This window comes from Pinus tabuliformis, chromosome Q (assembly GCF_031772625.1).
Source record: "Pinus tabuliformis cultivar Carrire ecotype Pingquan chromosome Q, CPIR1, whole genome shotgun sequence".
Lineage (NCBI taxonomy): Eukaryota > Viridiplantae > Streptophyta > Pinopsida > Pinales > Pinaceae > Pinus > Pinus tabuliformis.
Window position 1 is genome coordinate 1240009613 of NC_142296.1, and position 14311 is coordinate 1240023923.

Genomic DNA, 14311 nt, shown 5'->3' on the forward strand with positions numbered 1-14311 from the left:
GAATCTGTTGAATGTTTGCCAATGATTGAGTTTGATGATTAGAGGGTTAGCAGATCCCTTAGCCTCTGCATTTGATCATTTGTACTTGGCTCGTTGTGCACAAGCATTGATTCCTTACGAAAAAGGGTTTTCTCATCACAGGACTTAGTGATTATATCACACTATTTCAAAGGGTTCTTTCAGGCAATCTAGGTACCAAAAATGATGAAGTCTTATCATGAAAAATGGATGTATGTCCGCTTGATGGAACCTGTAATTGAATGGATTACTAGATGCATTTTCAATCATGCAGATCAGGAGAGGATTATTCAACTTTTAAGAGATTTTGGGGTTCAGCCAAATGAGTGGAAACCAACTCAAAGCATCCATCCAGTTTATGTTTTGGTGCATTTCTTGTTGAAGCGGAGAATGTTGAGGCGAATGTTTGTGGAGGCGGAGAATGTTGAGCCCATCATTGCTTATCAATAGGTTTTGGAAGGTTTCCATTCCATATTGGACCTCAGAGGATAAAGTTCAGGCTAGATTACAACTCGTTGGTGTATTTGCTCTCACCCTAGCCACTACAAGAATCAATGTGGGATTCAATTTTCTTGGGCGTGATTTTTATAATGCCCTTGCAAGCAAAGATCAGGAGCAGTTCACAAAACAACTTCTGTATTACCTCGGAGCTTTTGCTGGAGGAGTTCCGGTGAGCAAATTGTTGCACCCTTATAGGTCTTTGTACTGAGAGATTATGGAAGGGAAACACTTGGACTGAGATGGCGGGCATGGATGGAAAGATACTATTTGGGCAACTATTTTGAGAACCAAATTTTCTATAAGACCCAATCACAATCAATCATGGATAACCCAGATCAGAGGATTGTTGATGACTTCAGTTCTTTCACCGGGACTTCTCTTTCATTTGCATTAACATTGTTTACGGCAGCAGTAGACTTGATATCATTCAGCAACATACTGTTTGGAATTTATCCACCTTTGTTTGTGGTGCTCATTGTTTATTCACTCGGGGAAACAACCATCAGTGTCCTTGCAGGAAAGGGACTTGTAAACCTAAACTTCATGCAAGGAAAAAAAAGAGAGGCAGATTTTCGTTATGGGCTAGTGCGCATCCGAGAAAATGCAGAGTCAATTGCTTTCTATGGAGGTGAAGAGAATGAGATGCAGCTGCTTCTCCAGCGCTTCAAACAAGCTTTTGAGAATTTAACTCAATTATTGATTTCATCACGGAACTTGGACTTCTTCACCAGTGGATACCGATACCTAATTCAAATTTTACCTGCAACTGTTGTGGCTCCCATGTATTTCTCTGGCAAAATCGAATTTGGAGTGATCAATCAGTCTTACTTCGCTTTCAATCATGTCTTGGGTGACTTCTCACTAATTGTATACCAGTTTCAGGCTATCAATGCTTTCTCAGCTGTCATTGATCGGTTAGGTGAGTTCAGTGATATTTTGGATCAAAGCAATAGTCTATTGATAGAAGACTCCAAACCAAAGATAGCTTTCTTGAAGGTTGATCAGTTTTATGGAACTGCTTCGGAATGTAATGGAGCAGATACTTATGAAGTTTGTCCAAAACTTTTGGAAATTGAACATTTAACATTACAAACACCACAGTGCACCATGACTCTTGCTGAAGACTTGTCATTGGTGGTCACTAAAGGAGATCACTTACTAATAATGGGTCCAAGTGGAAGTGGAAAAACGTCACTGTTGAGAGCTATTGCTGGTATATGGTGTTCTGGTAAAGGCACTATTAGATTCCATATAAAACAGAGCAATAAAGGATCTGATAGATCTATTTTACAAGGAGCAATTAACAATGATGGCCCAGTGAATGGAACAAACTATCGTACAAAAGACAAAGAACACCAACTCGTAGATGGAACAAAAGGAAGTTCTGGGGCAATATTTTTCCTTCCTCCAATGCCTTACATGGTTTTAGGAACACTGTGCTAGCAGCTGCTTTATCCTACGTGGATTGAAGATCTTATTGCCGTGTCAGAATCATATTCTCTACCATTTTCATTGAAAAGTTCGAGATTGACAAACACACGATGTGAACTTAAACCTATGCCAAATGAAGATGAGCTTGTTGGGGTATTGAAGGTTGTATGTCTTGATCATCTAATCACACGCTGCAATGGTTTGGACTCCAACGTTGACTGGTCATGCGTACTTTCGCTGGGTGAACAACAACGACTCACATTTGCTCGGTTGCTACTTGCACAACCAGAACTTGCTCTGTTGGATGAGTCTACAAGCATGCTAGCTGAAGCTAATGAGGTTCGTCTGTACAAATAAATTGCAGCGACGAGTGTTGGAAATACTGAGAGGGGGGTGAATCAGTATTTCTTTTTCTCACTATTGTTTTACTAGTTAAAACATATATGTTCAGAAACACAAAATGAACAACAGGAATAAATGCTTTTATTAATATAACTGTGCAGTAAAAATAAATACAATAAATAGATTGTCACAATTGGTTGCCAAGCTCCAACTTGGACTTAGGTGAGGCTCCAACCTCCTGAGCACCAACTCTATTTTGCCAAGACACCAATCTTGGACTTAGGAGCACCAACTCCCAAGGACTTCAATCCTGTTCAATTCTGAGGCTCCAACCTCTTTGGTATACACTGGTGTGCTGCTGCGCTCTTTTCAGCTTCCACTGCTTCTGCTGCCCCCTTTTCTTCTGCTGCTTCCACTATCTCATGCTCAGGTTATCCCGTCCCCGAACAACAACAACAACTCACACACTTTTCTGCTTTTTTTTTTTTTTATATATATGCTCCATGCCCCTGTCCATTCGTTTCCTCTTACGTGCTGGCTCTTTGGCTTCCTCCTCACTTGATCGCTTGACACTTCGGCTTCCATTCCTTTGCTTCTTCTGTCTTACAGGCTTTATCGGAAGCGTTCTTTAGGCCAAGAGCCTATTATAACCATGGACTTACTAGGAATCGAAGCGACCTTTTATTGGCGCTTTATAACCACCCATCGGAAGCCACCACCCGAGCGTTTTTATCAACCATCAGAAGCCACCACCCGAGCGCTTTAAAGCCCGCAAGCCTTAACCCCTGCGGCCATATATCATATAATATATCAATACACGGAAACCATATAATCCCCGCTCTACTTCCAATGCTCGGATTCCAAATCTTTATAACTCCGCCTTTATAAATTTCGGCGGGTCCGGATTTCGGCAGTCTCAATAAACCCTTAAGCCCTGACCTCCGACGAGGTGCGGACCCGACACCTTTCACCACTCCTCCCTATATGGATTTCGGATCCGGAATGGTTTCGGCGAGTTCTGTCGGCGACTTATTAAGTAATGATCTATCCCGCGGACCCGACGAACCCTTCAGCTTGGCTTTATGATCTTTTCGGCTCCGGCTGTCGGAGCTTACACTTCGCAGTCCCGAAAGGCTCCACTCCTCCGATCGCCCGATTGCCGATTAGATCGGGACCGTCGATCCGGATTAGTGATCGGACGGCTCACAACTCATCACACTATTCCCATGTCAATTTCTCCTTGGTTAGTTTCGATAACATCCAATCTCGTCAGTGCAACAAAAATTCTCCGCTCCTCTACGGCTTCATCTGGACCATTGATCTGGAAGGTCAATTGGCTCCTGTGTATGCTCTCGTCGTTCTGATGGAAAGTCTGGGCATGTATATATTAGTAGTTCACTTGATCGCCATCAAATGAACTTCTATATGCTCCGATAGCTCCGATAGCTCCTCCGATGACTCCTCTTGCTCCGATATGCTCCAATAGCTCCTCCGATGGCTCCTCTTGCTATAGCTCCTCCGATTTGGTCTGCTCCTCTTGGCTCCTTTTGCTCCTCTTGGCTCCGATATGCTCTGTCTCCTCCTCTTGAATATTGCCATATTGACATCAATGACAATCTGTGTCCAACAATCTCCCCCTTTGTTATTGATGGCAATATTCTTCTGCCTTCTCCCCCTTTGACATCAATGGCAAAGGAATGCAGACGAACTCCCCCTGTCAAACTGCTCCCCCTGTCCTGCTGCATCTTTATGAATGAACTTGAGTGATGATAAAGAAATAACCCCCATCTTTTGTCGCAGATGTTCGAATGCTTCCCGAGGAAGAGGTTTTGTGAAAATATCAGCTATCTGCTCCTTAGTACTGATATATTCCAGAGCGATGTTTTGTTCAGCTACTTGCTCACGGAGGAAATGATACTTGATTGGTATGTGTTTGGTTCTTGAGTGCATCACTGGATTTTTGCTGAGACTGATAGCACTAGTGTTGTCACAATAAACGGTAATTGGTTGATCTGTATATATGTCGACATCTTTTAGCGCTTCCTTCATCCATAGTATCTGAGTACAACAGTCTGCTGCAGCAATATACTCGGCTTCGGTTGTGGATAATGATATGGATGACTGTTTTTTGCTGAGCCAGGATACCAAACAGTGTCCTAGGAAGAATGCATTTCCACTAGTACTTTTCCGATCATCTATATTTCCAGCCCAATCAGCATCGGTGTATGCAGTTACAGTCAGTGTTGAGCTCCTTGGGTACCAAAGACCGAGATCTGAAGTTCCCTTCAGATATCTGAGGATTCTTTTTACAGCTAATAAATGGGATTGTTTGGGAGCCGATTGAAATCTTCCCACCATTCCTACTGCTTGCATTATGTCTGGTCGTGTAGCTGTTAAGTATAGAAGGGCTCCAATCATTGACCTGTAATGAGTTGCATCTACTAGAGGGGAGTCATCATCTTTGCTTAGTTTGCAGTTTGTGGTCATGGGAGTGCTCATGGGTGCACAGTCCTCCATTCCATATTTTTTGAGCATGTCTTTTAGATATTTGACTTGAGATATACACAATCCTGCTCTGGTTTGAGATACTTGAAGTCCAAGGAAGTGGGATAGTTCACCTATCATTGACATCTCAAATTCTTTTGCCATGCTTTGAGAAAATTCATGGCTCATTTCATCATTATTACTAGCAAAAATCAGATCATCGACATAAACAAGAGCAACTAGTAACTTACCTTGATCTGTCTTTATGTATAGATTGCTTCCAGCGACTCCCTTTTTGAAGCCTTGTTGTTGGAGATAGTTATCTAGTCTTGCATACCAAGCTCTAGGAGCTTGTTTCAATCCATACAAAGCCTTTTTCAACCTACAGACTAGGTCCTTTCCTGCTGTCAGATCAAAACCTTCTGGCTGCTCCATGTAGACTTCCTCCTTGAGTTCCCCATTTAGAAATGCTGATTTCACATCCATTTGATAGATTTTGAATCCTTTCGAGCAAGCAAATGCTAAGAACATCCTGATAGCTTCCATACGGGCCACTGGTGCAAATGTCTCTTCAAAGTCAACTCCTTCAATTTGTGAATAGCCTTTGCAGACAAGTCTTGCCTTGTTTCTGATAACCTGTCCTTCCTCATTCATTTTATTTTTGAACACCCATTTGGTTCCTATTATGTTTTTGTCCTTTGGACGAGGTACCAGCTCCCATGTCTTGTTCTTCTCAATTTGGGACATTTCTTCTTCCATTGCTTTTACCCAATGAGGATCCTTACTTGCTTCTGTGAATGTTTCTGGTTCTATCATAGATAGGAGGGCAACGACTTTTCTCTTGGGTGAGGTTGTTATCCTTCTTCTGGTCTGCACACCTTCATCTCTATCGCCAATGATCTGTTCTTCTGGATGGTATCTTTCTACATACTTCATCTTTGAAGGGGTATGAGGTGGTTCTCTTTCCTCTTCTTCTTCTTCATCATCTATCTCTTCTTCTTTAGGTTCTTCTTCTTCAATGAGAAAGTCATCTTCTTGTTCTTCAATTTCCTTTTCTGGAAGATCTTCATCAACCTTTACATCGATGCTTTCCACTATTTTCTTCAGTCGAAAATTGTAGCACTTGTAAGCCTTGCTCCGTGGAGAGTATCCAAGAAATATCCCCTCATCAACCTGAGAATCAAATTTTCCAGGTGAACCATCATTTATTTTTATGAAGCACTTGCTTCCAAATATTTTGAAGTACTTCACCGAAGCAGGTCTCCCTTTCCATAGCTCATAAGGAGTTTTGTCACAATTTGGTCTTAATTGAGTCTGATTCAGTGTATAGACAGCTGTCCCTACTGCTTCCTTCCAGAATTTTGGCTGGAGGTCTGCTGCTAACAGCATGGTTCTTGCCATTTCTTGGACAGTTCGGTTTCGTCTTTCAACTACCCCATTTTGCTGAGGTGTTCTGGCAGCCGAGAATTCCCTTTTAATTCCATGAATATTGCAGAACTCACTGAACTCGTTTGATGTGAATTCTCCTCCTCTGTCTGTTCTGAGACACTTAATTTTTGAATCTTTTTCGTTTTCTATAAGGGCTTTTAGATTCTTAAAACACTCAAAAGTTTCAGACTTATACTTTATGAAATATATCCACATCATTCTAGTATAATCATCAACAAATAACACAAAGTACCTTTCTCCATGGAGTGCTTGATTTCTAGTTGGTCCACACACATCAGCATGGATGATCTCCAAGGGCTTTGATGTACAGTGTTCCTTTGTCTTGTGGCTGGTTCTGGTCTGTTTTCCATGTTGACATGGACCACACACTACTTGCTTTGGTTTGAACAGCCTTGGGATGTCTTGTATAGCTTTGATATTGATTAGATTTTCGAAGCTGGTATGTCCAAGTCTCTTGTGCCACAACCAACTCTCCTCTGTCTGGCTCAAGTAGCATTTATTTTCCTGGATCTTGTTCAGAACGTAAATATTGTTTGGTGTTCTCACCCCTTTTGCCACAAGTTTCCCTGAGGCAGAGTTCCTTATCTCACAGTCTTTGGTGCTGAAAACAACCTTATGTCCTTGATCACAGATTTGGCTGACACTCAGAAGGTTGTGTTTGAGTCCGTCAACTAGCAGAGCATCTTGAGCTTTTCCTTTTCCATTTATCAGAGTAACTGTTCCTTTTCCTGCAATTTTGCCAGTTCCGCTTCCAAAGGACACATTCCCTTCCTTTTTGCTCAGTGAGATAAACTTCCTTCTGTCTCCTGTCATGTGTCTGGAACACCCACTATCCACAAACCACTGGTTTCCATTATTTTGGGCAAAAAGAGCCAGGCCGCATTTGTCCATGCCAGAGTTCTTGCTACTCGTCTTTCTTCCTTTAAGTGGGCAGTCTTGTTCATAGTGTCCATTATTGTAGCAAAAAGAGCAAGTCAGATCAAATTTGGTCAAGGGATCAAATGAATTGAAGGTTTTGATTTGTCCCTGCCTTTTGGGGGCGTATGAGTTGATTACTTGGTTCTTTTGCGTTGTCTTTTCACTTCTGCGAGCCATACAGTGTCTAGCTTGGTGACCGAAGTTTTTACAGTGAAAACAGTGTCCAAGAAAGATGGTTTTGAAGCAACCACGGTTTAAGTCGATTTCCTTCCTGAGAATTACTCCTCCCTCGTCCTTTGGATTTTTGATGGGCCCTTGGTGGAGTACAGGTTTGTATTTGCTGTAGTGTCCATGATTCGACTCCACATTCTTCTTTGGAGAAATTCTTTCTTCATTCTTGGAATCTGGGATGCACTTTTGATAACATACTTTTTCATCTTTTGGATTGCAGGAAAGTGCATCGGCATAGCTTTTCGCACTTTTCTTAGTGCTTGAGGATTCTCCTTTGAAACCTATTCCTGACTTATCATGTTGAGGTTTTTGGTTTTTCAGAATAGTCTCAAGTATTTGAGAACTTTTACAACCCTTTTTAACTTGCCCCAACTCCTTTCTCAAAGATACTATTTCGGCCTCGCATTCTTCACAAGTCTCTTTTTTTTCTTTAAGTTTTGCTTCTAAGAGATCTTCTCTCCTTCTTATTTCCTCGCTTTCCACTTTGAGAGAAATGATTTTGTTCCGTAGTTTCTCGTTTTCTTCAATGGCGCTTATTAACAGTTCATCTACATTTCCTTCTAGCCCCGAGTCATCATCATCATCTGTGAGTGCCATGAATAATGCTTCTTGGCTTTCATCCAGATCACTTTCCTCATCTGATTTCTTTTTGATGACCATAAACTCATCCTCGTCAGACTCATCTTGCTTGGAGAAGAAGTTTTTCTTATTGAACCCTTTCTTTTTATGTGCCATTCTTTTAGAATTTCCTTCATCATCACTGTCATGTTTATGAGGACATTTTGCTGCATAATGACCTATTTTACCACATTTGAAACAGATAAGAGGATACTTGCCTTTAAGCTTAGATCCTCTCTTCAGCTTTCGTACATATTGAGCCAATTCGGATTCCACATCTGACTCATCACTACAATCATTCCTTTCTTTCCCTTTCTTTGACTTTGAGGCCTTGAATGCTGCATCTTTGGAGCTTGGGCCACCTTTCCTCATTTCATAGGCGGTAAGAATTCCATGAAGTTCATCCATTTTGAGGGTGTCAAGATCCTTTGATTCTTCTATAGCACTTATTTTGGAGTCAAATCTGTCTGGAAGAGACCTTAATACCTTTTGAACAATGGTACTTTCTTCAACTTTTTCGTCCAATCCTTTCAGGGAATTTACCACTTCAGCTACTCGGAGGAGGTATGCTGCAATGTCTTCTTCATCTTCCATCTTCAAGCTTTCAAATTGTCTTCTGTGAGTTTGAAGCTTTGCCTTTTTGACTTTTGAGTCTCCATCGTACAAGCCAACTAGCTTCTCCCACATTTCTTTGGCAGAGTTACAGTGCATGATTTTTGTAAACTCGGAATTAGTGATTCCACTAGTGATGGAGTTCATGGCCTTTGCATTTGCAATGTAGGCTTTCCTCTCGTCTTGGTCTGTTGGAAGAGTGGAAGTCGCTTGGTATTCAGTTTGACAAAAATTCCAGACTTCAGGTCCAAGGGACATTAAGTAGTAAGTCATTCTTTTCTTCCAGAACCCAAAGTTAGTGCCATCGAACAGAGGAGGTTTTCCTGATGCTTCATGATTTCTCATCATGGCTGCTGATCCTTCTTCAAGCTGTTAGGCTAGTATGAAGAAACTTGGCTCTGATACCAATTGTTGGAAATACTGAGAGGGGGGTGAATCAATATTTCTTTTTCTCACTATTGTTTTACTAGTTAAAACATATATGTTCAGAAACACAAAATGAACAGCAGGAATAAATGCTTTTATTAATATAACTGTGCAGTAAAAATAAATACAATAAATAGATTGTCACAATTGGTTGCCAAGCTCCAACTTGGACTTAGGTGAGGCTCCAACCTCCTGAGCACCAACTCTATTTTGCCAAGACACCAATCTTGGACTTAGGAGCACCAACTCCCAAGGACTTCAATCCTGTTCAATTCTGAGGCTCCAACCTCTTTGGTATACACTGGTGTGCTGCTGCGCTCTTTTCAGCTTCCACTGCTTCTGCTGCCCCCTTTTCTTCTGCTGCTTCCACTATCTCATGCTCAGGTTATCCCGTCCCTGAACAACAACAACAACTCACACACTTTTTTGCTTTTTTTTTTTTTTTTCTTTTATATATATATATATGCTCCATGCCCCTGTCCATTCGTTTCCTCTTACGTGCTGGCTCTTTGGCTTCCTCCTCACTTGATCGCTTGACACTTCAGCTTCCATTCCTTTGCTTCTTCTGTCTTACAGGCTTTATCGGAAGCGTTATTTAGGCCAAGAGCCTATTATAACCATGGAATTACTAGGAATCGAAGTGACCTTTTTATTGGCGCTTTATAACCACCCATCGGAAGCCACCACCCGAGCGTTTTTATCAACCATCAGAAGCCACCACCCGAGCGCTTTAAAGCCCGCAAGCCTTAACCCCTGCGGCCATATATCATATAATATATCAATACATGGAAACCATATAATCCCCGCTCTACTTCCAATGCTCGGATTCCAAATCTTTATAACTCCGCCTTTATAAATTTTGGTGGGTCCGGATTTCGGCGGTCTCAATAAACCCTTAAGCCCTGACCTCCGACGAGGTGCGGACCCGACACCTTTCACCACTCCTCCCTATATGGATTTCGGATCCGGAATGGTTTCGGCGAGTTCTGTCGGCGACTTATTAAGTAATGATATATCCCGCGGACTCGACGAACCCTTCAGCTTGGCTTTATGATCTTTTCGGCTCCGGCTGTCGGAGCTTACACTTCGCAGTCCCGAAAGGCTCCACTCCTCCGATCGCCCGATTGTCGATTAGATCGGGACCGTCGATCCGGATTAGTGATCGGACGACTCACAACTCATCACACTATTCCCATGTCAATTTCTCCTTGGTTAGTTCCGATAACATCCAATCTCGTCGGTGCAACAAAAATTCTCCGCTCCTCTGCGGCTTCATCTGGACCATTGATCTGGAAGGTCAATTGGCTCCTGTGTATGCTCTCGTCGTTCTGATGGAAAGTCTGGGCATGTATATATTAGTAGTTCACTTGATCGCCATCAAATGAACTTCTATATGCTCCGATAGCTCCGATAGCTCCTCCGATGACTCCTCTTGCTCCGATATGCTCCAATAGCTCCTCCGATGGCTCCTCTTGCTATAGCTCCTCCGATTTGGTCTGCTCCTCTTGGCTCCTTTTGCTCCTCTTGGCTCCGATATGCTCTGTTTCCTCCTATTGAATATTGCCATATTGACATCAATGAAAATCTGTGTCCAACAACGGGAATATCATATATAAGCGTCGGGCATAGAAGAACTCTACGCAATTATCACAAGCAAATTCTGCGGTTGGAGAATCGTGCATTTGATACATTTGAGCACAACTGGATACTTGAAACCATTGATCAAGATAAGACATATTTGACAAAGTCAGTTGCATAAATGTTTTCCTTAACTGGTCATGGCGTTGATGGTACTGCAGTGAAGTTGATTCTCCTCTCTGGATGAGCTAGAAGCAGGCATGTATGACATTATTTATGTCTGTTCAGAGACACTTCTACGAGTAATTGGGTCATTACAGAAGCTTGCAGAAAGTCGTGGTATTACTCTGAAGCCGATTGTAGCACCGAAGCTGAAGTCGAGGAAGATGAAGAATACATGAAGAAGCTATTGGAGCCTCTCAGCAAAGAGCAGTTGATGGACATCATTTCTGAGAACGCCAAGAAAGACCCTCAACTTGTAGAAAATATTTGAAAACATGTCAACAAGGATCTGGCACACAGAAAAATCTGTCTGCGGTCTCGGCTGGGACACTACGTCGGAGGCTTTGAAGTCCGTTTTCTCCCAATACAACGAGCTGGAAGAATGCACTGTCATCGTGGACAAGGGAACTGGGAAATCCAAGGGTTACAGATTCGTGACCTTTAAACACATGGAAGGCGCGCAGAAATCCCTGAAGGATCCTAGCAAGAAAATTGATAGCAGGATGACTACTTGCCAGATGGTTTTCGTTGGCCCGGTGCCAGCGCACCCTCCCACCGAGACCACTGGGCAGAAAATCTATGTGAGCAATGTTTTGGCCAATATGCCGGTGGAGAAATTGCTAAACTTTTTTTTGAATTACGGCGTAATCGAGGAAGGGCCCTTAGGGTTTGATAAACTGACGGGAATGTCCAGAGGCTTTGCGCTTTCATTTACAAGACTGTTGAGGGTGCTAAGAAGGCTTTGGAGGAGCCGAACAAAACTGTAGAAGGTCATGCCATGAACTGCAAGTGGGCAGCAGAAGGTAGCAAGCAAAGGAACATGCATACCCCTGTTACCGGCTCTCTGGACCCCAATGACCTTGCTCTGACCCATGGTGCGGTTTCGATTCTCGGATCGGCCGTGGAAGCACACCGTGTTCTTGGCAGCACATTGCCTTTTAATCAGGGCGGTGCTTCCGAGTTCAGTCAGGCGTTTTAATGCTATTTTGGCTGGTCAGAACCAGAACTTTCTTGGGCTGGATCACTCGCTTTTTACGTCTGTTAATCCTGCCTTGGTATCGTCATTCAATCCATCTTTGCTGTCACAAGCGGCTGCATTTTCGCAATTTGTTCAGAGCCCGCTTGGATCGGTAGGGTCGTATGGAGTGCACCCGAGCTTGGGGCTTATGGGTCTTAGCATGGCGGTGTTGGAAGGGGCGATGCAGTTAAGGACACACATGGCAGTGATAAAAGAAGTTCTAAATTGCTGGTAGAATAAAAAAAATCTCATTAATTTAGTCTTAAATGAAATCAGTTCCACATAATTTTACAATAAAATGCTTACAAGTAACTTTGAGGGTTATAAACTCTTTTAGCGGAGATTTGGGTCTAGTGGGTTTTGGGTCCAGATTTTGAAACTAGCTCTGATACCACGTGTGAGGCTCCATCCTAGGGTCCTCTAACAAAACTAAATTTCTCTAATTTTAAATACAATAAAACGAGAAATAACTTATTTCTAACTAAACATTTAATCGATGATAATTTACCATTTAAAATTTATTTCCCACAATTAAATAGTAAGCATTTCATTTCAATCACTTACATGAGTAATCTATAAATAGAGGAATACCTGTTCCGATAGCCTGGTTGAGATGCCCCTGAGCTCTTGATCCTGCTGGGATGCTCCTCTTGACTACCGACTGGATTTACCTCCCAACCAACTAGGAAGTATTTCCTAGCCTAGGAAACCTCCACAGGTTCCCTAGCCCTCCGAGCCCAAGTCCAACCAGATGTAGTGTGTCCAAGATAAACAATACTCACCTTCTCTCTCTTCTCTCTTCTCCACCTTTCTCTCAAAACAAATCCTCCAAAACCACAACCAAACCAATACCAAAACCAAGACCAATGATCCTCTCTCCTCCCGTCATCCTTCCCCTTTTATGCCTCCTTCTCTTCTCCACCTCAACCACCTATCATTAATGTCATAACTACCCCCTCATCCTTACATTTGACTTATCTTCTCTCTAGTAAATTTGAGAGGACATTTTGGGGATGAGATATGAATATTTAATTTGGTAATTAATTGGAGAGGACCATGTCTTCTCCCAGGTGAATTTGAGAGGACATTTTGGGAATGAGATATGAATATATAATTTGGTAATTAATTGGAGAGGATCATGTCTTCTCCCAAGTGAATTTGAGAGGACATTTTGCGGATGAGATATGAATATTTAGTTTGGTAATTAATTGGAGAGGACCGTGTCTTCTCCCAAGTAAATTTGAGAGGACATTTTGGGGATGAGATATGAATATATAATTTGGTAATCAATTGGAGAGGACCGTGTCTTCTCCCAAGTAAATATGAGAGGACATTTTGGGGATGAGATATGAATATATAATTTGGTAATCAATTGGAGAGGACCATGTTTTCTCCCAAGTAAATTTGAGAGGTCATTTTGAGGATGAGATATGAATATATAATTTGGTAATCAATTGGAGAGGACCATGTTTTCTCCCAAGTAAATTTGAGAGGACATTTTGGGGATGAGATATGAATATATAATTTGGTAATTAATTGGAGAGGACCATGTCTTCTCCCAAGTAAATTTGAGAGGACATTTTGGGGATGTGGATATTTAAATTGTAATAAATGGAAGGAAACCATATCCTATCAAAATTTAAATTTGAGGAGGGAAGTTGGGAATTGAATAATAACAAAATTTATATCAGTAATAAATATATAGTTTCACCAATGTAGGTATGTACCAATATTTCTTGATAATTATAAGTCAATATTTTAAGGTAATTTAAACACTAGTAAAATTTGCATGATAAGATTAAGTAGGGCATTACACGCTGAGCACCCCATTTTCCATTGATGTCAAAGGGGGAGAGACTGTTGAAAGGGAAAGAATATTGCCATCAATGACAAAGGGGGAGATTGTTAATCTAAGTTGTCATTGATGTCAATATGGAAGTGTTAGTGATGGAAAATTCTTTGATACATGATTGCCCATTGATGCCCATTGATCATTTTTTTTGTAAGTCAGCTTGTTATATTAAAAAAGAGGAAAATATAGTACAAAAAATCTGCACTTGCAGATCGAGGGCCGCCAGACTGCAGGCCTACCTTCAAAATTGACCAAAAGGGCTAACCATACTATCATAAGCACACCACGCAGGGTGGCATTGTCATAGAGCTTAACAAAAGACAAACACTTAAACATCTACCTGAATGAGGCAGCAGACAGACAACAGAAGCAACAGACAAACTAACCAGCATAACAGAAGGGAACAACAATAGACCAACTAACCAGCATAACGGAAGGGAACATAGAGGACCAGCCGAAGGAACAAAGAAACCAGCCACGATCAAAACAGCCCCTTTACATCTTGAGCACCACATAATTCCTGGATGTCTCCGGAGCTGGTTCAGACATTGAGATGCCTGCCTGCGCAGGCTTGGGATGCTGGCCTTGATGATCTCCCATCGGTTCATCCT

At 41.9% G+C, this 14311-nt stretch overlaps 2 pseudogenes; both read left to right on the forward strand.

Annotated features, from left to right (window-relative positions):
- The first annotated feature begins 439 nt into the window (after nucleotides 1–439).
- LOC149224301 (ABC transporter D family member 2, chloroplastic pseudogene) lies at nucleotides 440–10828 on the forward strand (annotated as a pseudogene).
- LOC149224302 (UBP1-associated protein 2B-like) lies at nucleotides 10809–12088 on the forward strand (annotated as a pseudogene).
- The last annotated feature ends 2223 nt before the right edge of the window (nucleotides 12089–14311 follow it).